The 26,383-nt window shown below is 38.7% G+C and overlaps 1 protein-coding gene and 1 non-coding gene across 3 annotated transcripts in view; one reads left to right on the top strand and one right to left on the bottom strand.

Moving 5' to 3' along the window:
* Positions 1 to 26,383, bottom strand: part of UNC13C (unc-13 homolog C) — a 691,503-nt gene that overhangs the window by 234,760 nt on the left and 430,360 nt on the right. The gene's annotated exons all lie outside the window — the stretch shown is intronic.
* On the top strand, positions 5,383 to 5,454 carry TRNAF-AAA (transfer RNA phenylalanine (anticodon AAA)). Its single transcript has one exon. It is a non-coding gene; the product is annotated as a tRNA-Phe (tRNA).

Genomic DNA, 26,383 nt, shown 5'->3' with positions numbered 1-26,383 from the left:
ATTCCAATACAAGAAGCTTGTACAGACAAGCTGATAAGATGTACATTATACTTCACAATATCAAAGAAGAAAATATGAAGATACTCCATTAAGAAGAGATCGATATACAGAGAAAAGCATTACATGAAAAAAATTTGAAATAACAGGTGATATCTTCATGGCAGTAGGAGGGAGCAACACTTCTAAGGTTGCTATGAAGTAATTCTGTGCCATCCCATGTACTTGTTCTGTAAGCATATTTTGAAATACCTCTTCTAAGGAGTTGGCCAGACAAGGACTGGGGGAAGATTTTAGTAAAATGATGCAAGGATAGGATACTTAAATACAAAAGCACACAAAGCTAAATAGAGAATTACTGGTAATTCTGTAATGCTTCAGGTTTTTGACAAGTTTCTCTAAGGGTATTAATGAGTATCTTATACACATACACACACACACATGGTCCATGCTCAAACTGAGGAAATGTTTGCTTAAACAAATAAATTATTTCCAGACTTCTTGTAGTAACATGTTAATATGCATCTCTTAAGACAGTCGTTTCCAAACTTTAGTGTTTCTTAGTATCACTGGGAAGGTGTGCTAAAACACAGACTGGTAGGCTCTACACCCAGAGTTCCTGATTCAGCAGGTCTAGATGAAGCTTAAGACTTTACATATATAATGAAAACTCAAGAAATTCTGGTGCTATTGAGAATCAGTACCAGTTGAGAATCAAGTGGGACAGTTTGAGAATCAATACTCTGAAAGTTACCAACTGAACATTACTCTCTCAAATGCATTTGAAGTCGATAGAGCCCTTCACGCCTCTCCTATTCTCCACATTCCATCTTGTAAAACCTTCCACAGGAAAAGGGTTCCTCTGAGTATACTTTGGGAAGCAAAAGGCTAGAGAGATGCAAGTGTCAATACTGAAGGACCTTTTTTTCATACAAAGGAATTTTCATTTATACTAAATTTGATTAGGACTATTATATGATTTTAAACATGGGAATGCATAAACAGTTGAGTTTTTAAAAAATGATTTGGCAGTAGCTGCTGCTGCTGCTGCTGCTGCTAAGTCACCTCAGTCGTGTCCGACTCTGTGTGACCCCATAGACGTCAGCCCACCAGGCTCCCCCGTCCCTGGGACTCTCCAGGCAAGAACACTGGAGTGGGTTGCCATTTCCTTCTCCAATGTGTGAAAGTGAAGTCGCTCAGTCATGTCAGACTCGTAGCGACCGCATGGACTGCAGCCTACCAGGCTCCTCCGTCCATAGGATTTTCTAGGCAAGAGTACTGGAGTGGCCTGCCATTGCCTTGGCAGTAGCAGGAAGTTTAATAAAGTTATACTTATGAAATAGTCAATAATAAAATTGATAGGCTTATGAAAATACTTATGAAAGAGTTAAGTAAAATAAATATAATTCATTATATAAATGGTGAGAAAAAAGAGAGAGAGAGGGAGAAGTCAATGGCACTATCCAGAAGGTAACCAGGTAAACCAATCGGTAGTTTAGGAAGCACCCTGAACTAACGACACATCTTGAGGACTTCCAGGATGAGTGTGGTAGCTAAAATTATGGAGTAAACAAGATTACTCAAAGAGAGCAAGAGAGGAGACTACATAGCCAGAGGCAAAACCTTGGGAAGAAAGTCTAAAAAAAGAAAATCATTTTATGAAAGAGAAGCACAGATAGGGGAGTGAGGCCCCTACTGAAATGAGAGAAACTGGTATCCAGAGTTAACGTGGGAGGATTACCCTCAAATGTAAATGAAGAGCATGGTCAGATGATAAAGAGTCTTGTAGGTAAATCTCATTAATGATGAGGAAGGAGAGCAAGGAATTTTATCTTGAGATAAGAAAAGTAAGGAGCAAAAGTTTAAAACAGCTTTTGCAAGGAACAAGAGCAGACCTTGAGTTGGACCCAGAGTGGACCTGCCAGGGAGCTTGGGAGTGCTGGTGAGGGTGGGTCCTTGAGCGTCTAGGACCATCATGAGTTCCCTCCAGGACTGGATTCAGAAATCAAGGAAACAATGCTGGATTTACTACTGGAGGGCCAAGCAGTAGGAAAGGGATTTAAGTGTTTGACAAGAACGGCTGGAGCTCTGAAACATGTATTATGGTCTGGAGGAAGGAAGAAGAGAAATGAGAGGGACAATGGAAGAGCAGATCTAGAAAGAAGATGGAAGAGAAAGGAAGGGCAGCAGACTATGGGAGGAGGATGTTTAGTGTCCAGGTGTTCAGGTCATGGGGGCAGGAATAGAGATCAGGTAAAGGGCTCCAGTTGCAGTCCACAGGGTTGCAAAGAGCAAAAGGGCTCCAGAGTGTAGGTAGGTTGAGAAGAGCTAAGAAAAGATTCCTCAGGAAAGATAATGAAGTTGTGACATCTCTGCAAGAGCTTATAGAATCTGTGTGCATGCAGTGGCTGACTGCAGTAGTGTATAGATCAAGATGGTTTTTGTTCAGGGCACGTAAGTGATGTCTTGAAAGTTTGGGCAACAAGGCTTACAGACGATAGGAATTAGGAAAATCAGGATAGAGTGGATAAAAAGACTCAAAAGAAAATTTCCTTCTCGAAGGGATCTTGCCAACCCAGGGATCAAACCCAAGTCTCCTATACTGGCAGGTGGATTCTTAACCACTGAGTCACCATGAAAGCTCATACTTTCCTTTACTGTCTAATATTCTACCACCTCCAAAAGCAGCAACAGAGGCATCCTTCCAATTCATTCCCTGGTCAATCCTCACAACAAAACTGTCAGCCTTAAAGACTGAATATGGTCTTCAAGACTACACATGACAGAAATCTGACCCATAATCTCCACAGCAACCAGTCTGGAAGTCAAACCACAACCTCTGCAACAGTCAGCCCAGAATGGTCAGGACTGGGCCAATGATCCCAGCTCCCTTACACTTTATATTTCACTTCAAACTTACACTGTCACAAGGCATTTTTGTTGTGGGTTTTAAACTCTATTTATATAATAAATTATAGCAGTAGGAATATAAACTCTGCTCCAGCCATCCAAGAAAGGCAAAAACGACACATCTTTACCTGTGATGAAAGTAAACTCAAGTTGATGTAGATGTAGCCAGAATAGTCAGGGCTATTCATTCTGTGTAGGATCACAATCCAGTTCATTAGAGAATCCAGGCACTAAGTCTCATTCAGAGTAACTTCCCAGAGTTGCTCTCATTCACAACCAATATTTAAGTGACTTACTAAGTATTGGTAAAATTCTGTGGTGAAGTAGGCATTTTTGACAGTGGCATTAAAAATTAATAGTGGAAAAACCTTTGAAGGAGGTAGATAAAAGGTGTTAAACTTGCAAATGGTCTAAGTGATGAACTAAACTTTGCCATAGGCAAAAAAGTTTTTTTTTTTTTTAATAAGTAATGGGAAATGTTGGCACCATCTTAAAATGGATGCCCCATTTATATTAGATCTTAAGATATATAAGGAGACTTAGGTCATCAGTTATAAATACTAACACTTCCATGTAACAATGACTTTCAAACTTTTTGACTAGACACAGGGATCGTGAACCTGTTTATCAATAACTTAATTTGTATCTTTATGCCTTAACAAACAAAATCTATTTTTTGCCATTTAACTGAGCCTCCTTCAAGTTAGGTGACTCCCAGTTTTTTCAGGCCAACAAACTCCAGTCATATTAGACCTGAAACTTTCCTTGCCTTTTACTATAAAGCTTTTCCACATTCCTGCCTGCCTTTGAGTCTCTGCTACATAAAAGTGATTTTGGCTGCCTTTCCTGTTTTAGCAAGATCTGAATAAACAGCCTCTGTTAGTTCTCATTTGGGTGATCTTCAATGATTTTCAAATATCAAAGCCCAACATTAAAAACTTCACTTCAGAGAAGAAGAAACTGAGGGTTAACTTATTTCTGATCTCCTCTTTGTTACTGAAAACAGAACACATAGATCACATTTAAAACACATAGCTTTGATTTGCTCTTCATATTCTGAACTCCAAGACCTGGTTATATAGTTTATAGACACAGATGACAAACTTCCCAACAATAATAATGGGCTGAGTTTTATTCTGAGTTCTCTATCTTGAATGAGAATGAACACTTTCAGAAAATAAAGTTATCAATGCTTATGTGAAATCCCTGCACACACCCTGTGTTTTTGAGACTCTCACAACTGGTTAGCATTCATCTGCAGTTTGAGAACTATAGGCACAAAGAAGGTTTGGTTCTAAGTTAATTGCCAATTGTTTTCCCCTCCATTTTAAAGCTTTCTTTTATTAACCATGTTTAGTGAAGTATAGTTAGTTTACAAAAAAATGTTGTGTTAGTTTGAGGTGTATGGGATTAATATTAAACAACAGATATAAATACAAATATAGATATCTATTTTTTCAGATATTTTTCCATTATAGGTTATTACAAGACATTGAATATAGTTCCCTGGAAGAAGCACAAGATGGAATCAAGATTGCTGGGAGAAATATCAATAACCTCAGATATGCAGATGACACCACCCTTATGGCAGAAAGTGAAGAGGAACTCAAAAGCCTCGATGAAAGTGAAAGAGGAGAGTGAAAAGGTTGGCTTGAAGCTCAACATTCAGAAAACAAAGATCATGGCATCTGGTCCCATCACTTCATGGGAAATAGATGGGGAAACAGTAGAAACAGTGTCAGACTTTATTTTTGGGAGCTCTAAAATCACTGTAGATGGTGATTGCAGCCATGAAATTAAAAGATGCTTACTCCTTGGAAGGAAAGTTATGACCAACCTAGATAGCATGTTAAAAAGCAGAGATATTACTTTGCCAACAAAGGTCTGTCTAGTCAAGGCTATGGTTTTTCCAGTGGTCATGTATGGATGTGAGAGTTGGACTATAAAGAAAGCTGAGCACTGAAGAATTGATGTTTTTGAACTGTGGTGCTGGAGAAGACTCTTGAGAGTCCCTTGGACTGCAAGGAGATCCAACCAGTCCATCCTAAAGGAGATCAGTCCTGGGTGTTCACTGAAAGGACTGATACTGAAGCTGAAACTCCAATACTTTGGCCACCTCATATAAAGAGTTGATTCATTGGAAAAGACCCTGATGTTGGGAGGGATTGGGGGCGGGAGGAGAAGGGGACAACAGAGAATGAGATGGCTGGATGGCATCACTAACTCAATGGACATGAGTTTGGGTAAACTCCAGGAGTTGGTGATGGACAGGGAGGCCTGGTGTGCTGCAGTTCATGGGGTCGCAAAGAGTCGGACACGACTGAGCGACTGAACTGACTGAACCGAACTATGTTATATAATAGGTCCTTGTTGTTTATCTACTTTATATAGAACATTGTGTAAATGTTAATCCCAAATTCCTAACTTATAGAGCTTTCTTAATTGATATTGTTTTATTATTAGTATCCAATGACTTCCCTGATGGCTCAGATGGTAAAGCATCTGCCTAAAATGCAGGAGACCTGGGTTCGATTCCTGGGTGGGGAAGATCCCCTGGAGAAGGAAATGGCAACCTACTTCAGTACTCTAGCCTGGAAAATCCCATGGATGGCGGAGCCTGGTGGGCTACAGTCCATGGAGTCGCAAAGAGTTGGACACAACTGAGCGACTTCCCTTTTCCCTTTCAATGTCCCAAAAGTTCTTACTAAATTTTCTAGTTAGTCCTTACAGTTCATATGACTGCAATCCCTTTATTTATTTCTCCCAATTAGTATGGTTTAATTCCACTCAATTTTGGGCAAGATGGACAACCAGACATGGATATAATAGGAAATCCAGAAAGTGCAGTTCCCAACACGTCATAGACTCGCACTCTGCTTGCTCGAATATAGGAAACCATCAATATGATACATGATATCCTGAACGACTTCACTAAAATTGCTTATCTTGGTAATTCTGGAAGGCTAATTCTTATTTGATTACACTTAAGGAAAATGTGAATCTCTGATCATCATGGTATGAAGGGGTAGATAGGAAGTTAAAAAACAAAGAGAGGGTGTGAAAATATTTCATGGAGGCTTGTACTCTTTAGATGAGGAAGAAAATAAAAGACGAGAAAGACTGAAGATGTATTAACTGTTAACTGTATGAGAAACTTGGTTACTACACCAGAGAATTCTACAATTATTTTTCAGCACAAAGGCATTCAACTGGATTACAGGATCCTGCATTTGGAGTAAAATCAACTAGACTGTCCACAGACAAGATAAAAGAGAAAGAGATAAAGACGTTTAAATCAACACATAAGTAAATGCATATCATTTTTGCTCACTTCTTAACAGCCAAGAGCTCATAGACCTACCCACATTGCTGTACCTCTTTTCTTAGTTCTTGAGTTACACGGGCTTAATAGTACTGGAAAGGTTACAGAAACATTTACTGCATTTTATAGATGAGGAGACATCCTAACAAATGAGGCAACCTAACTTGACATAGTTTAAAGTGGTCCCAAGGTCACAGAGAAGACTCTTGAAAGTCCCTTGGACTGTAAGGAGATCAAGCCAGTCAATCCTAAAGGAATCAACCCTGATTATTCATTGGAAGAACTGATGCTGAAGTTCCAATACCACCTGATGTGAAGAGCTGACACACTGGAAAAGACCCTGATGCTGGGAAAGATTGAGGGCAGGAGGAGAAGAGGAAACAGAGGGTGAGATGGGTTGGATGGCACACTGACTCAATGGATATGAGTTTGTGCAAACTCCAGGAGACCCCAGAAGACAGAGGAGCCTGGCATGCTGCAGTCCATGGGGTCACAAAGCGTCAGATACAACTTAGCGACTAAGCAACATCACAGAAGGTCACAAAATCAGAAAACTAAGACCCTGAAAAGAAAGACTACCTCACTCAACCTCTCTTCTAAAGTTAAAAATTACTCAGTTAAAAAGCAGAACACAGAGTTGGATTTTGTTTGTTAAGGCATAAAGACAAATTAAGTTATTGATCCACAGGGCTTCTGATCCTTTTATCTAATTAAAAGCTTAAAAGTCAATGCTACATAGAAGATTCACATTTGTAACTGAAGACCTAAGTGTCCTTATACATCTTAAGATCTAATAAAAATGGGGCATTCATTTTAAGTGGTGCCAATATTTCCCATTACTTAATTTTTCTTTTTTTTTTTCCTATGGCAGAGTTCAATTCATCCCTTACTTAGACCATTTCCAAGTTTAACACCTTTTATCTATTTCAAAGGTTTTTCCACTATTAATTTTTAATACCACTGTTAAAAATGCCTTCTTCACCACTGAATTTAAGTCACTTAAATGTTGGTCATGAATGGGAGAGACTCCAGAAATTACTCTGAATGAGACTTACTGCTTGGATTCTCTAACGAGCTGGATTGTGATCATACAGGGAATGAATAGCCCTGAGTATTCTGGCTAGGTGTGCATCAACCTGAGTTTACTTTCATCACAGATAAAGGTGTGCCATTTTTGCCTTTCTGAAATAGTTGGGGCAGAGTTTATATTCAAACTGCCATAATTTATTATATAAATAACTTTTAAAATCCATAGCAAAAATATCTTGGGAAATTGTGAATTATAAGTTATGCAGAAAACTTAAAAGAATCACAGCAAGCAGTGAAATCTGAGACTATATGCAAAGCTGCCTGTGATATGTGCTTTTCTAAGTCTGATCCATGGGTTATCTACATCAAGATCAACTCAGTTGTTTATTAGAAATACATACATTTGATTTTAGAGTCCTTGTGCAGATCTACTAAGTCAAGATAACTAGAGCTATGACCTGGGAGTCTGGACTTAATACATACAGCTCTGCTCTTCTGAAATTCTCACATTCCTAGACAGAGTTCACTAGTAAACTGTCAGTAAGTCAGATAAAAATAGGCCTCATTTTTTTTTTTTTTTAAGGAAGAATGATACAGTACCTCTCAGATGCTAATACTGGCCATAGGTTGCTAGATGTTGCATTCTATGTGGTAAGAAGATTTCTGCTTTATCTTTATGTATGACAAATTTCCAACTACACAGCTCTCTAATTTTAAGAGGAGGTGGAATAACTTCAAGGATATTCATGTGGTGCTCCTTCCAGGTGTTGATATGTTGCTATGCTAATTCTTTTGTAAACATTACTTTTTAAATTAACTCTCCCTAGGAAATTATTGTTGTATCCGAGAAACTTAATTTATGGTTGCTAATTGAATAAAAAAAAAATAGAGCACCTGGTATTCTTAATAAGAGCAACTATAACCTAAAAAATGTGTTAACCTAGTTAGGAAAAGAAAAGGAATTTCCTTGTTTTCTAAAAATATTAGAAATTATTCAATTTCCTTGAATTCTAAAAATATTAGAATTTTTGTATTATAGTATAACAATAAAACAGAGAATTTTCACTGGGTACTATCAGCTTCAGTAAGTCTGAGATATACTGATAGTTAAACTGTCAAAAATGCACTTAAAAGTTTGGATACTCTAAGTGATTTTTAAAATCTCTAAATGGTTCCTTGAATTTCAACAGACTATAAATGGCTAATGATATACACACATAAGTATAAATTGTCATAACTTTGAATGTAGCCCTTAAATATACAAATTACTTAACAGAATGAAAAAATAGAAAATAATAACAACATGAAGTCAGAAACTGATATTTTGTTATGAACTTACATCAACTTGTCCTAACTTGGACAAGGAATTAATTTCTTCAAATTTGGATGTTTAATATTGAAATAACAGTATATCTATTTAATCCTATTTTTCTGATAGTTCTAGTGAGTATATGGGTAGAACATCTTTAGTAAGAGACATTTATTACTGTAAGAAGTGAATGCTGCTGCTGCTAAGTCACTTCAGTCGTGTCCGACTCTGTGTGACCCCATAGACGGAAGCCCACCAGGCTCCCCCGTCCCTGGGATTCTCCAGGCAAGAACACTGGAGTGGGTTGCCATTTCCTTCTCCAATGTGTGAAAGTGAAAAGTGAAAGTGAAGTCGTTCAGTCGTGTCCGACCCTTAGCGACCCCACGGACTGCAGCCTACCAGGCTCCTCCATCCATGGGATTTTCTAGGCAAGAGTACTGGGGTGGCTTGCCATTGCCTTCTCCGAAGAAGTGAATACTCACCTTTAATTAAATATATGGTAAATGCTCTGCTAATTGACAAGATTCTTGTTTAAATTCCACAAGAGATGCATAAGACAGTTTCATGAACATAAAATATTACTACTTTAATGTATAAATGAATAGTTTTCTCTTTTCTCTTTACATGAATTAAACTTGCATTAAAAAGAAAAATGTAACTGGTCACATCTGCTACTGCTGCTGCTAAGTTGCTTCAGTCATGTCCGACCCTGTGCAACCCCATAGACGGCAGCCCACCAGGCTCCCTCATCCCTGGGATTCTCCAGGCAAGAGTACTGGAGTGGGTTGCCATTGCCTTCTCTAGAAAGCACTTATTTTCAATTTAAGATATAAGCATTTAAAGAACTAATAGTACTGAGACCAAACTCAGGAGTTTGGTCTAGAAGGCATTTCTTTTCAATTTAAGATATCAATATTTAAAAGAACTACTAGCATTGAGATGACACTCAGGAGTACCATGATGGCTGACTTCAAATACATGGTGGACTGTGGTATAGAAAGAGATTAGAAGAGAAATTGCATTTGTCTTGTTTGGTCAAGAAAATAAAACTAGTACTTGTGAGTAAAACTTTCAACAGAGAAGATTTTAGTAAAACATAAGGAAAAATGTCTAAATATCAGATCTCTTCAAATGTTATAAACCTCCAGTCATTTAAAGGTGTACAAGAAATCCTTTGTTCATCTTGTTTTTAAAAATTGACCACGATCTCTGAGTTTCATTTTAATAGACTTTCTATGATTACATGCCTGTAACTAAATTCATAGAGATGAACACTTAAATTTTGATCATTTGACAGTACATTGATTATAAATACTTGGAGCCTTTTTTAAAATTTATAGCTTTATTGATGTGTACAGTTTGATGAGTTTGAACATGTGTATATATCCATGATATGATCACTAAAAGCAAAGTTATAAAGCTAGTAATAACCTCCAAAAGTTTCCTTCTGTCCTTTTCTCCCACAGTAAGAACCCTTGACACCAAATCTATCCTCTCAACAAAATTTTTAAAGCCCAATACCATATTATTGGTATTAAAAATCAGAGACATGGAATGGAAACAGTGACAGACTATTTTCTTGGGCTCCAAAATCACTGTGGACAGTGACTACAGCCATGAAATTAAAAAGACCCTTGCTTCTTGGAAGAAAAACAATGACAAACTTAGACAGCATATTAAAAAGCAGAGACATTACTTTGCCTCCAAAGGTCCATCTAGTCAAGGCTATGGTTTTTCCAGTAGTCATGTATGGATGTGAGAACTGGACAGTAAAAAAAGGCTGAGCATCGAAGAATTGATGCCTTCAAACTGTGGTGTTGGAGAAGACTCTTAAGAGTCCATTGAATGGCAAGGAAATCAAACCAGTCAATCCTAAAGGAAATTAACCCTGAATATTCACTGAAGACTGATGCTGAACTGAAGCTCCAATACTTTGGTCACTTGATGCAAAGAGGTGACTCATTGGAAAAGAGGAAAAGACGCTAATGCTGAGAAAGACTGAAGGCAGAAGGAGAAGGGGATGACAGAGGATGAGATGGTTGGATGGCATCACTGACTCAATGGACATGCGTTTGAGCAACTCTGGGAGACAGTGAAGGACAAGAAGCCTAGTATGCTCCAGTCCATGGGGTTGCAAAGAGTTGGACACGACTTAGTGACTGAACAACCACCACCACATCATTGGGGCTTCCCAGGTAGCTCAATGTAAAGAATCTGCCTTCAATGCAGGAGACTCAAGTTCGATCCCTGGGTCAGGAACATCCACTGGAGAAGGAAATGACAATCCACTCCAGTATTCTTGCCTGGAAAATCCCATGGACAGAGGAACCTAGTGGGCTAGAGTCCATGGGGTCACAAAGAGTTAAGAGACGACTCAGTGACTAAACAACAACAAATAACTGTATTATTAACTCTAGGCACCGTGTTATATGACAGATCTCTAAAACTTACCTTGTATAATTGTAACTTCATACCCACGGAGCATATGACTACTGTTTAAAAAGGACAGAATACGTTGTGTCAGAAAAAAGACAACTGTTCACCAGATTTGTTTCCCCTTTTCCTTGAGTACACAGCTTAACTACTGTGGAGGGCTACAGATGCCTTTAAATTCTTTGATAATCCTTTCATTAAAAACTATGCCTATATTGTCTTCCTTTGTATATGGGTGACTTTGACCAAATGAATATGGCAGAAATGACCTATGCATGTGTCCAGACTGAGATTTGAAGAAACTAGCAACTCCCATTTCCTTTCTTTTGGACCAGCTCCTCTTATAATTTAGCAACTACACTGTGAGGACACCCAGGTAGCCCCATGGAGAAGTCCGTGTGAAAAAAAACAGATCTGCAGTTCCCAGCTGACAGCAGCATATCCTGTTAGTAGTATGAGTATTGAAAGTAGATCTCCAACTCTAGTCAGGCACGATCAGATGGAGCAGCATGGAGCAGAGATGATGCACCCAAACCTATGACCATGGCAGATTTGTGAGCAAACTAAGCTACTGTTACTGTTTTAAACCATTAAGATTTATAGTGGTTTGTCCACTAGAATAGAAATTTAATGCTGGAAGTGGGGTGTTAATGTTAAAAACCTAAAACCTGTGGCATTGATTTAGGATTGAATGGGAGGCAGAAGTTAGAAGGGCTTCAAGAAGATTATTAGTGAAATCAGAAGACTTGCTGGTGAGAACTTGAAGGACAGTGGGGAAATTGTTATTTCAGGCCAGATAAAGGGTGACTCCTGTTATTTAGCAAGGAAAATTTGTCAGTGTTGCACCTGCAATAAATAAAGAAAGTAGAAGATATAATGTGAACTGGTAGATTCAGTAGAATAATGAGTATGTCAAGTGGTTTCTCAACATCACATAGAATAAGATGAAAGCTGGAAAGAGAGATAGACTAAAAAACAAATGAATCATTTTCCAAGCATAATTCGGAGGATATATAAAGGAACTAGGACTTCCTGGGTTCAAAACAAAAATGTTCTCATCCTAATCTCTCCAGAGGACAAAACTTTCAATGTGAGAAAGAGTTTCAGGGAATGTATCAAATCCAGGGTACTTTATTAGCATGACTCTATGGTTGCACAAGATAGCTAAGTCCAAAGCAAGGTTTCTGAGAGGTTTATGAATATTTAAGTTTTGTGCAGTAGACTTTCTGAGTACCTTAAGAAAGTTCCTCTGAGAATTTTTGTGCTAGAAAAAAAGGGGGCTTGTTAAGAATCTTATACGTGTGCTTTGTGGTTCCTTACATCTAAACAAAACAACTTCTAAGAATATTAACTGCATTGTCCTACAGCCCATGACTTTTACTCCAAGGAAAAGGTCTTAGAAACATGGGTAATAGAATTTCTACAGATACCTGAAGTAAATTATATCTTTTGGACAAAAGATTGGCAGTGTGAAATGAAAAGAGGCCTTTGAGTTCCAAACTTCTATAGGCAGGAAGTAAGCTAAAAGTCTCCTCAGAGGTAATGATACGCTAGTCCCTATGGAACAGGATAGATGACTCAAGGGTAAGGTGAAGAGCTCAGAGCCAAAAGTCAGAGAGAATAAACCCTCAAGAGCAGGATTGGGCCCCAATAAGTTACTGGCACATGTTTCTCCCTAGATTTCTGTATTTTCATGAACAAATGACTCTCATCTCTCTCCTGTTTTTGAACAGAATTATCTGTTGAAGCTTACACTCTATCTTACTATTGTCTACTGGCCATGTGGGAGGGGGAAGACAATTTGAATCTTCAGTTCTGGGTATTTAGATCAAGAGGAACCACCCTTCAGAAACAGGACCCAAGGTACTTCATCTCCATCTGGATGTGATTTAAAGGAATCCTGAATCTCAAGTATGAACCTGATGCTGAAATAGTATGAGACTTTTGCAAAGTGTTGGGAGTGTGTGAGTGCAATTTGCACTTGAGCGAAGTGTAAAGAATCCTTGGAGAGGCCCACAAGGAAATGAACCAAGGCCCAAAGATAACAGCCTCAGCCAAACTTCCAGATGACAGTGTTACCAACTTGCCAGCCACATGCGTAAGCCGTCTTGGAAGTAGACCCTCCAGCCCCAGATGAACTGCTTCAACTAGTGCTGTAAAGAGGAGACATGAGCCCTCCTGAGCCCTCCCCAAGCTGCAGATTCATGATCAAACTAAATGTTTTCCCCCAGTAGTGGAGATTTGGTATTGTTAATCACAGAGCATCAGATAACCAGAACAACTATATTTCCTAGCCTCCTTTGCAGCTATTGGGGAAATATGACTGAGTTCTAGCCAACAGAAGCGCTTAAGCCTTTAAACCACGCATGTACAACCCTCTGTGTTCTTTTCCCTTCCAGTTTTCTAGGCAAAAGCACAGCCACTTTAGCACCACATTTAAGATGGTAGAATCACAGGACAGAAGGGATCGGGTTTTCTAAATTTCTGCTTAGAAGAGTGAAGCAGATGCTTGTGGATGTCAGTGTCATGTCTTCTAAGTCCACTTGATTTCAACGCAAGTAGAGTGAGTAATTTCACATGTGTCACCAGGGTCCCACCTCAAACACTTGCTGCAACCTTTCTCTGACATGATGCCTGGTGCTTTTTATAAAGTCACAGAAGGACATTCCATCACATTCAGATGTGGCCCAGATGTGTGAGAGGTCAACAGCTCAGCCTCCCTGTATTAGTTTCTTGTGGCTCCTGTAGCAAATTACTGCAGACTTAAAAGAAATTTACTCTCTCACAGTTCTGGAACTGAGAAATCCAAAATCAAATCCAATTGGATTGGTTCCTTCTGCAGGCTGCCAGGAAGAATTCCTTCCATGCCTCTCTCCTAGACTCTGATGACAGGGGCAACCCTTGATGTTCTCGTTTGTGGATACAATAACTCCAATATCTACTTCCATATTCACATGACCTCTTCTATGTGTTATTGTGTCTTCTGTCTCTTACAAGAACACCTGTCACTGGATTTACACTAATCTCTAAATTCTAACCTTAGCTACACTGAAAAGGTCCTTATTCTAAGTAATTTCACATTCTGAGGTCCTGGGTGACACCATTTAACCCACCAAACTCCCCATCATCCCCTGGGACAATTCTGAGGTACGTGCCCGGTAATTTCCCAATGGACTTCCAAAGGAACAGAGCCTCGGGTGACCGAGAGATAATCAACTCATAATGTACCTTTATTGCTTCTCTGTCTTTATCTCATTGTCCCTACACACTCAACTTCTCTTTTCTGGGATCATGTCTCATATAAATTACCTACAAGTTCTGCTAAGTTCTACTTCCAGAGAACCACAGCTATGACAAGAGCATCCATCTTCATCAGCCGCATGTGAGTATGAATAAAATATATCACTCCTATTTGAATTTAAGTTTGTTTTACCATTCTGCTTTGATCCGTGATAAGAAAAGCCCATCATTTGTTATAAAATCTAAATTCTCCATTTTTCCCCCCTATATTTCAGGCATCACCCACGTTTTTCTTTTGTTTCTGTCATTGTTACCTTCTCAAAACCTTTTTGTCTTTAAAGGACTCTGAAAAAGCTTTATGTTTTCTCTTAAACTCAGTTATTCTTAGATGTTTCAGGAAAGCAATTTTTAGATATTTAGTCCTTGAAATTGACATACATAATTTCTCTCAAACAGGTTCCTACAGGTACACTCATTCATGGAAAATGAATATAATTTCTTCAAAAGGAAGAAGCTACTACCGGATACAATGTTGAATTTGAAGTATTCTCAGTGTCTCTTTTCAATGAATGAAGGATTCTCTTAAAGATAGAAATAATAAAGTCTTTCACTCCAAATAAAAAAGACCAAAGAAATCGAACAGGAAAGTAAAGTGATGCAGTTGAAAAACAAAGAGAAGTTTTGCTGCTATATTTGCGGGTATATTTGTTTTTTACGGATTTGCAGCAAATTGTCACAAGTTTAGCAACTTTAAACAACAAACATTTATTGTCACACAGTATCCATGGGTCAGGAGTTCAGGCACAGCATAACTGTGTGCTCACTGTCCACAGAGCTGCTATCCAGGTGCTGGCCAGGACTGGGAGCTCATCTGCAGCTCAGACTTCCCATGCAAGCCTGCATGACTGTTGGCAGAATTAATTTCCTTATATCTGTAGAATATATGGCACTTGATCTCCAATCTCTCTGACCTCAGAAAAGGTCCAATCTTCCTTATAAAGGGCTTACCTGTCTAAGTCAGGTAATACCCAGTGTAATACTTCTTTTCATTAATTCAAAGTCAAACTGATTAGGAACCTTAATTACATCTGCAAAACCCTTTATCTTTAACATATAATCCAATCATAGGTTTAAGTTTTTATCTTAGGTTTATGGTTTTTCCCATATTCCACAGGCTAAAAGCAAGTCACAGGTTTTGCCCACAGTTAAGAGAAAAATGTTATGTAAGAGCACAACTCAATAGAGTTCTTAGAATTCTGCTAACCTCTGCAGGGTAAGAATTATTTTAAGGGTGGTTTCCCTTGGCCGGATGTGCCCAAATTAAAAAAAAAAAGTTATTTCAATACTTTATTCAGGAGGGAAATGATATCAAAGATGGCTTGTCTTCTGAATAGTAGAATAGATATTCTGAATAAACCTCAATTGACAGAACTGCACTATTGAATGAAAGGGCTATAATTTGTAAAATACATAACCATTTTGGAAAACAGCTTGGCATTTTCCAGTAAAGTAAATTATGCACATATCCTAACTCTCTGTAATTCCACTTACAAGCATATATCCTAGAGAAATCCTTGCGTTTTTCACCAGGAGGCATGTACAGAACTGTTCAGAAAAAGTGTTTACAAAAGCCACACTTCCCCAAACTGGAAATACCCCAATTCTCCATTACCTATTGAATGTACAAATAAATTGATTTGTATAATGAGATTTCAATAGAGTACTGAAAATGAATGGCCAACTGCATAGTGGGTATTACGGTGCTCTGCTTAGATTCCCTCTTTAGGGCCTTGCACTAAACCCTTTACTACAGATAATATTGGCTGTTGAAGGCTTCTAGTTGTGCACATCAGTGGGAATTGCCCATAGAGGCAAGAAACTGATTCACCCAGGATTTCTCCTTTTTCTAGAAGGCAGCACCGATAACTGGCTTATGCTGTGATACTCAAGCTCAGTAGCTTTGCCTCGACTGGAGACAACTCTAAAACAGCCATCCCCGGCTCCAGACCTTTCTGAGGATTGGGTGAGGTCTGAGGTGTAACTACATGGCAAGTCAGCTTCTCCTTCTGCTCGATCCTGCCTTTCCCAGTTCCTTATAGGTATATCTCTCTAGAGTTGTCTGTCCCATACATAAGCACATGAGTTACACACAGATACTTACATTTGAACTTAAACTAAATTAACTAAATCACTCAAGTGATATATGACTTGTGGCCATGGCTACCATAAGAAGCAGTGTAGATATGAAGCATGGTCAGCTTTCCAGAAAGTCCCAATGGACAGCTCAGCTCCAGAGCACTCTTAGGTAAAACTCTGCATGTGATTCCCCACCTCAGAATCTCTTTCCAGAGCACCCAAGCTAAGATGACCTATTACACTCTCCAGGATATATGAATTTCAAACATAATACTGAAGAGAAAGATCATGACACAGCAGGATATATTCAGTATGATTACTTCTGTATCAATTTAAAAGCAAGCAGTACTCAGTTCAGTTCAGTTGCTCAGTCTTGTCTGACTCTTTGCAACCCCATGAATCACAGCACGCTAGGCCTCCCTGTCCATCACCAACTCCCGGAGTTCACTCAAACTCATGTCCATCGAGTTGGTAATGCCATCCAGCCATCCCATTCTCTGCCATCCCCTTCTTCTCCTGCCCCCAATCCTTCCCAGCATCAGAATCTTTTCCAGTGAGTCAACTTGTCACATGAGGTGGCCAAAGTATTGGAGTTTCAGCTTTAGCATCAGTCCTTCCAATGAACACCCAGGATTGATCTCCTTCAGAATGGACTGGTTGGATCTCCTTGCAGTCCAAAGGACTCTCAAGAGTCTTCTCCAGCACTACAGTTCAAAAGCATCAATTCTTCGGTGATCAGCTTTCTTCACAGTCCAACTCTCACATCCATACATGACCACTGGAAAAACCATAGCCTTGACTAGACGGACCTTGGTTGGCAAAGTAATGTCTCTGCTTTTTAATATACTATCTAGGTTGGTCATAACTTTCCTACCAAGCAGTACTAGATATTAACTAATTTAGAGAAATGTTTATATATGGCAAAACTATATGGAAAAGCAAAGAGATCCTCAGCATAAGCTTTACCACAGTGGTTATTTCTGGGAACCAGATGCTATCAATGTAACCTCTTTCTAAATCTGGGGTACAAGTACTAAGTGTCCATTATCACTTTTTAAAACATAAACGGTCACTATTTTTACTTAGGATTTTTTCAAAATAAAATTTTAGAAATAATCTGAGTTCCTAAGGAAAAGGGAATGGATTCTTTTCCGTATGGTTTTTAGTTGAGGACGGGTATCAATAAGAAGGGACCCACTGAATTGACATATTACCATTATTAGGGAGTCTTAGGGAGTCTTTTATTTTAAACAAAGCTGTAGTAAAGTCAGAGACAAATCCTGTGAGTTCAATAATTATATATGGAAATAATATTAGACAAACAGGATAGTAATATATACAATTTAATTACATCTTTCTATAATAAGATATCTTATGCACAATACACTAGTGAACTAAAAACTGCTGATAAGCCTCACACCAGTCAAAAACATCTTGAGATGAATTGGGCATGTTTATTCAATTTGGAAATTTTGGTAAGGATGGGCAATGAGTAGAGCATCAGTTCAGTTCAGTTCAGTTCAGTCGCTCAGTTGTGTCCAACTCTTTGCGACCCCATGAATCACAGCACGCCAGGCCTCCCTGTCCATCACCAACTCCCGGAATTCACTCAAACTCACGTCCATTGAGTTGGTGATGCCATCCAGCCATCTCATTCTCTGTCGTCCCCGACTCCTCCCACCCCCAATCCCTCCCAGCATCAGACTCTATTCCAGTGAGTCAATTCGTCACATGAGATGGCCAAAGTACTGGAATTTCAGCTTTAGCATCAGTCCTTCCAATGAACACCCAGGATTGATCTCCTTTAGAATGGACTGGTTGGATCTCCTTGCAGTCCAAGGGACTCTCAAGAGTCTTCTCCAGCACCACAGTTCAAAAGCATCAATTCTTTGGCGATCAGCTTTCTTTACAGTCCAACTCTCACATCCATACATGACCACGGGAAAAACCATAGCCTTGACTAGACGGACCTTTGTTGGAACCAGAGATCAAATTGCCAACATGTGCTGGATCATGGAGAAAGCGAGAGAGTTCCAGAAAAACATCTATTTCTGCTTCACTGACTATGCCAAAGCCTTTGACTGTGTGGATCACAATAAACTGTGGAACATTCTGAAAGAGATGGGAATACCAGACCACCTGACCTGCCTCTTGAGAAACCTGTATGCAGGTCAGGAAGCAACAGTTAGAACTGGACATGGAACAACAGACTGGTTCCAAATAGGAAAAGGAGTACATCAAGGTTGTATATTGTCACCCTGCTTATTTAACTTATATGCAGAGTACATCATGAGGAACGCTGGGCTGGAAGAAGCACAAGCTGGAATCAAGATTGCTGGGAGAAATATCAGTAACCTCAGATATGCAGATGACACCACCCTTATGGCAGAAAGTGAAGAGGAACTCAAAGGCCTCTTGATGAAAGTGAAAGAGAGAGTGAAAAGGTTGGCTTGAAGCTCAACATTCAGAAAACGAAGATCATGGCATCTGGTCCCATCACTTCATGGGAAATAGATGGGGAAACAGTAGAAACAGTGTCAGACTTTATTTTTTTGGGCTCCAAAATCACTGCAGATGCTGATTGCAGCCAGGAAATTAAAAGACGCTTATTCCTTGGAAGGAAAGTTATGACCAACCTAGATAGCATATTAAGAAGCAGAGACATTACTTTGCCAACAAAGGTTCGTCTAGTCAAGGCTATGGTTTTTCCTCTGGTCATGTATGGATGTGAGTTGGGCTGTGAAGAAAGCTGATCGCCAAAGAATTGATGCTTTTGAACTGTGGTGCTGGAGGAGAGTCTTGAGAGTCCCTTGGACTGCAAGGAGATCCAACCAGTCCATTCTAAAGGAGATCAATATGTTAATTAAATCTAAGAACATCTATACTACACATTTCCTTCAAATGTTTGATAATTATTCCAAACTGGAAAATTAACAGTTAGTGAAAATTTACATTTTAATCAAGATTCACATTTTAATTTTTAAGCTTATGTCAGTGGGATTTTCTTTTCTTTCTTTTTTTTTTGTACCTGCAAGAAATTTAGGTCCTTATACCTTATCCAGATACTGAGGTAGAGTGTTACTAGAGGCCAAAAAGCTGTAAATTATCTTTGAAATATTGATTTATAAACTGAAATCCATAAATAAAAATATGACAAGATGTCAGTTTAGAAATCAGGATTATTCATTTAGATAACATCAAATTCCCATTTTGTCAAAATTAGACGGAAAGTCAAGATGTAGGCAGGGGTAATTTGAGAATTGGCATGGGGGTATTTGCAGATATCATCATGATATAACTGTCAGATTGCTCATATAGACAGTTTGAGAGTTGAAAGGAACTTTAAAGATCTCAAGTTCTTCTCAAGTAACCAAACTTTACTGTATGTCCAAATTATCTGTGTCTCATTATATGGTATGTATTGATTTTATGTAGTGAATTAAATTACTTAAGAGTATTTCAAGTTTCCAAAATTTATGTTAGACTTAGCAAAAATAGACAGTTACTAGAGCTTTGCTTTTCTAAAACTATTTCTCATGTTTAACAGTCATGCTAAATGGGGTCAGTAAATAGACTGGCGTCACTTACTGAGTAAGCACCACAAATCACTATACTGTTATTTTGTGTGTGTGTGTGTGTTAATCTGTGTGTAGAGAGATGGAAGTAGTTAACATGGAACAAAGAAAATACTGTTACAGAAATGCCAAGTGCTAGATCTATAGGAGTGGCATAATATAGCAGTGATAATAACACAAAAACTCAGCAATAGTCACTAAGTAGAATCAATGAGTTCATATGAAAGTTGCCTATTTTTTCTTGTCACCCTTAAAAACACAAGGAGAGTATATAGTCAACATAACTGAGGATCCCTGACTAATCAGAGTTTCTAATACAGTCAACTGTCATTGTTCCTAAAAATAGTAGAAAATGGTAGGGTGGGTAATTAGAAGAGCAGGCAGGCCTGCATATCTTTTTTTGTTTTCCTCTTTTAGGCATGTGAGTTGACTGAGTTTCACTTTTCTTCACTGTTTATCTATTAGTAAAGTAACAAATCAGGGAAATTGCCATAAACAAAAAATATAAAAGGCGAATCTAAGGCTCTTTCAAACCAGATCACCCACCTGCAAATACCAAAAGGAGACTGTGTTTTCTTCATACCCTATCTTTAATTTTACAGCTGATAGTACCCATCTAGAGTTTCCTGCTGGATTTATCAATTCAGTGGGTAAACATAAAATTTGTGGTGCATATTTTTAAATTGTACGGCTTCTTTTTAATGCTTGAATCATTACTTATAAGTTTAGTGTTACATGCGGAACAGTGATCTAAAAAATCAATTAACAATTTAGTTGTAAATGTGGCTGTTAAGCTATATACAAGAAGGAAGTGAAGAAAGGAAAGGGCTTGAGCAATGAGGGTACCTTTGCTAATGGAGAAAAATCTCCAAATTAACCTTATCCCAAGGTTAATACTGCTAAACACTAAAGTAAGAATATAACACCCTACCATTCAACTGGTCAATACCAACATTCAAAATGTAACTCCTCTTTGGCTAAAAATCCTTTAATCCACAGTCTATTTCTATAAGTTGTGAATACAAAAACACAAACGTATTCAATTTTATCAAGTGTGGTGGCTAGACAAAATTAATTATTATTCTTCATTTGTAGCTGTGGGAAGGCCTTATACGTGTGCCTATGTGCTCAGTCATTCAGTCATGTCCAACTCTTTGCCAGCCTGTGGACTGTAGCTTGCCAGCCTCCTCTGTCCACAGGATTAGGAACATTAGATCAGCCATTCTTTTAGGGAGGGATGATTCTAATTGTCTTCTTTTATCACTAATACAGTGAAATGAATCTATAGTTGTTTAACACAGGAATGCCATATTAATTCATTCATGCTCCGGGTTTCACTAAATAGACTCCTCAGCCTGAATAATAATAGAGAAGATAATATTAAAACTTGTTATTTAATGAGTTCCTACTCTATTTCAGTTACTGAAACAAGGAGCACTTCAGTCAAGATAGAAACTATCACACTTAATTACTTAAGTATTGACCTAGATCTATTCTGTGTAACAAAAGATCAAATCTCCCATGCTGAATGAGTTACCTGTATTTAGTGCAGATACCAGGCACATAGCAGGCTCTCATTAAATAGTTTATAATAAACATGACTTAGGAGTTAGCATCATCATGTTGGGGGCGCTGGGAGAGGAAAGGAAGCTTAGAAAAGTTAACTAGTTAACGTTTTACTGTTTTTCTACTGTTTGAACACAGTTTCATCAGAAGAAATGACTATTCGAAGCACTAAGAGTCACTTCACAGAGGAGACAATATATGATTTAATTATAGAAAGAAGGTAGAACAGCATGAAGCCAGGGAGCACGGCAGTGAAGAATCTGCCTGCCAACTCCAGAGACACCGGTTCAATCCCTGGGTTGGGAAGATCCCTTGGAGGAGAAAATGACAACCACTCCAGTACTCTTGTCTGGAAAATTTCATGGACAGAGGAGCCTGGTGAGCTACAGTCCATTGGGTTGCAAAGAGTTGAACACGACTGAGCAACTAAGCACACAGACACACAAACATACACACAGAAAGAAGGTCTGATATTTGAGAAGTTAACAAAGGAAAAAGATGGAGTCAAAGGAAACATCTTGATTCCCACAACAGCAGAAAAAATACTTTGTAAATTTGTGAATAATCTGTTCTATGGATGAGGCTGTGTTGTTCTCAAATAGTCAGTAGTGTCACCCCAACACAATCAGTGGTTGTATAGGGGTGCAACATATAAGACAAAGTGTCAGTGTTGAGAAATTTCTGTTAAGGTTCATTGAAATGCAGGACTGGGACCAGAGCAAGGCAAGCGAGGTGTCTTCAGGATAAAACTTAAGTGCTAACCCTATACTTGCACAATCTGGGAAGGTTTATCCTAGTGGACCCTGGCCCTGCTCAGGAGGGAATGCTTTAGGGCAGTGTCCATTTCAATGGCTTAAGTCCCAGAGTTATGCTTTCTAATACGGTTAATCAAATATGGCTATTTAAATTCAGATGAAACTTAAAAACAATTGGTTCCTTAATTACTCCAGTCACAATATCTATAACTTGCTGAACTATTTGCATTTTCCCTCTAGGAACTTTTAAGTATTTATTTTGAATTCATTTGTTTGATCACTATTTGTTGGGCAGATAACACAGGCAAGGCATAGTGTGTAGGCTGGGGAGTGGGGAAGAAATGAATCAAACCCTCCTTTCCAAAAGGCTGTGGAATAACAGGTGAGCTAAGACTTGCAAAAAATAACAATAAGATAAAGTAAAACAAATATTATAGAACCAAGATATAAAAACTAAACAACTACAGGTACCACATATAGATGTAAGAGCTGTATCATAAAGAAGGCTGCATGCCAAAGAATTGATGCTTTTGAATTGTGGTGCTGGAGAAGACTCTTGAGAGTCCCCTGGACAGCAAGGAGATCAAACCAGTCAATCCTAAATGAAATCAACCCTGAATATTCATTGGAAGGACTGATGCTGAAGCTGAAGCTCCAATACTTTGCCCACCTGATGCAAAAAGCCAACTCACTGGAAAAGATCATGAGGCTGGGAAAGACTGAAGGCAAGAGGAGAAGGGGTGACAGAGAATGAGATGGTTGGATGGTGTCATTGACTAAATGGACATGAATTTGAGCAAACGCAGGAGACAGTGAAGGATAGGGAAGCCTGGCGTGCTGCAGTCCATGGGGTCACAAGAGTTGGACACGACTTAAGAGACTGAATCGCAACAGCAACCACATACAGGTGTGTGTGTGTGTGTGTGTGTGTGTGTGTGTGTGTGTCTTGTGCACATAATTAAAATATAAAATGTTTTCAGAAAAGAACATTTTTATCCTGGGGATCTGACTTTGAGATGAAAAATGGATCCCAGGGAAAATACAAAGCAGGATTAAAATCCGCATCTGTAAAGCCATAAGGGAAATCTAGATGGGCTAAACATAAGTACCCTAAGCTGACAGCTTCTTTATAACATTTTGCCATGCTACGGAACAAAATCCGTTGTACAGCAGGTACAAAATGCATCAACAAAATTATATGTAGATAAAACATCAGTAATTAACTTAGAGTAACATAATAATCATAATAAAGATGCTTTTAAAATAAAATCAAGGTTTTTACATTTGAGGGATAGATGATTTTAAAGGGAATCATTTATAAAAATAGCAACTAAAATAACACACATAGTTAATGTCTCAAATTGCTTTATCTGTATGGAACAACTAAGTAATTCTCTTAGAACACTTTAATCTAAAGTGCTGCAAATGTTAGGGAAATTAACATGATTCTAAATATCTTCAAAATGTGGAAATGAAACTAATAAATTTTTCCTTCCTTGTAAAAACCTATGATATTTTTATAACTGAATAAGACAAGTAGTCTTAAGTACTGAGCCTTCAGGAAGACAAATTCTTACCGAAGACGTTCCAAAGAATATTTCTACAGTGTTCAGAAAGGTATAAACTGCTTCTGGGAGTCATATGTTGGGGTAGGGGGCAGGGCAGGTGGGCATCCTCAAAAACTGGTCACATGAGAACAGACCAGAAAGACTTGGACTCTTCTATCAGAAAACCTGGTCTTCCAGCATCCATAACCGGCATACATTAATTTAAAATTGCAAATCAACATGAACGTCTAGGCTATCCCAAATTCCTAGGTTATACAAAGGGTATCTTATTATACAAATACAAGACTAAAATTTAGATAAATAAGAAGAAAAACTACTTCAGTGCAGAGCCCTTGGGCCATTACCAGAGACTCACCCTACCCCGAGGTATTACAAAGATGGAGGTGAGACTTTTGAGGACTCAGTGAGTTTAACCTCTGAAGATCTGCCAAGAAGATAGGGAAGGATGGTGCAGAGCAAAGGAACTCAGGGCAGTACCTACATCCAGTGAGGTCAGGAATAAAGACAGGGAAGAACTGAGAGGACAATTAGGACCACCCAAGGTTGCAGTCACTTCTGTAGCTCTGATGGGGAACAGTTTAACTCTCTGGATTAGATCTCCCCTGCTGGACAAAGAGGAAAAAAACTGTCCAAATCAGAATGATGGTGGGGCTGCACTATTTCTGTGACTGGAATCTTTGTAATTCAATCAGAGCTACTGCTCCAGGCGCAGCGTCGGAGTCAGCCACAATGTACGGAAATGCAGGACCCTGCCTGGCGGTTGTGACCCAGTTAGAGTGTTCTCAAGCCCTAGTAAAAGTGGTTCACATACACCACTGTTACTCATTCATGGTATTTAGTCCACATGACTATTGCTCAGTGAGAATCAATCACTAGATAAGTGTGCTACCAGCACTTTCTAGACAAATTACATCTAATAAGGTCCATTAAGCCATTTAATGGGGAACACAATAAGTACGATCAGTGCCATGTTATGCTTCAAGTGCCCCGAGGCGAACATTAGATATGGTGCCTCTGTTTTCATTATAGGTTTAAAACTTTTTATTTAGATTCATATGAGTTTGTTTCTACAAAAGAACGTTACTAAACTGAATTAAAACTGTCCCTCTCTAAAAGCACAAACTATCATCTGCTCAATTCAATTACAAAAGTACCCGCTACTCAGAAAATGAGAGGAACCAAATTTGAGTGTGAACAAAAATGCACCAAACCTCGCTAGGCTGCTGGACACCAAGACAAATAAATGAACACTGAAATGGGCTCTGTTCAAATACTGGGAACTTCCATGGCTTTCATGGAAGCTGCTGCCTTTCCCTCTCAGTAACTTTAAGTATGCTGCTGCTGCTGCTGCTAAGTCGCTTCAGTCGTGTCCAACTCTGTGCGACCCCATAGACGGCAGCCCACCAGGCTCCCCCGTCCCTGGGATTCTCCAGGTAAGAACACTGGCGTGGGTTGCCATTTCCTTCTCCAATGCATGAAAGTGAAAAGTGAAAGTGAAGTCGCTCAGTTGTGTCCGACTCTTAGTGACCCCATGGACTGCAGCCTACCCGGCTCCTCCATCCATGGGATTTTCCAGGCAAGAGTACTGGAGTGGGGTGCCATTGCCTTCTCCAACTGTAAGTATAATTACATACAAATAAAATATAATTTTAAATCTCAAAACCTGAACTATTTTCACGCAATGTAATTTTCTTCTTTTTGTCTCAGATCATTTTTCTGCCTAACGCTTGGCTAGCTCCCTAATTCCCTTAGGTCCAGCTACCACATAGATAACACGCCACAGTTTGTAATCTTTAAATAGCAAGATACATGCATTTAGTTTCTCCCACAGATTCTATTTCTTTTTCCTTCCTACTGTATCAGTTAAGCAAAAAGCTCATTTTCTCATGCTCTGTTCTCCAGTGATATGCCAAGGTTAAAATGGAATTTCTAATAAGCATTAAATGACCACAGAACCTATACTGAGTTGAAATCACTGCAGACCCAAAAGAAGGAAATATAAATTTTAATTTGCCTTCACACAAATGTATACTTCTTACTGAACTTTATAATAACTGAAAATAGCTTTGTTATTCCCCCTCATTTTCTATAAACACCCACTATGTCATTGATTCCCAAATTGGAAGCCATTATTTACGAGGTAAGACTTCAATATTTCAATATGCATTATTCTTACTCAACATCTGTCAAAGACCTGAGGCATATTTTGTAAATAATTTTAGTGAGAACAAGTCAGATTCTATTAAAAACTTAAGTCAGCCAGATTACTCAGATAGCCTCTCCTTGCTTCCAGTCTCATCCCTCCATTAATTCTCCATTCTGCAACCAGACCTATTTTCATAAAGCATAAATCTGATGCTCCTTAAAATTCTTAGTGGCTTCACATGTCCTGCAGGATAAATCTCACAAAACATCTGCTTTTCTCTTGAGCCTTACCATCACCTCACCAGAGCTACTTTCACTATTTTTAGAGTGAGTATTACTGTGATTAGTATTGGTGACACTCCTGACCTTTGAGCAAGCCTAATGATCAGCACTGCACT

Source organism: Moschus berezovskii, chromosome 9 (genome assembly GCF_049115385.1).
Source record: "Moschus berezovskii isolate FMDL1 chromosome 9, NW_MosBer_1.0, whole genome shotgun sequence".
In the NCBI taxonomy this organism is placed as follows: domain Eukaryota; kingdom Metazoa; phylum Chordata; class Mammalia; order Artiodactyla; family Moschidae; genus Moschus; species Moschus berezovskii.
The sequence above is the reverse complement of the archived record's forward strand: the minus strand, read 5'-3'. Positions and strand labels throughout refer to the sequence as shown.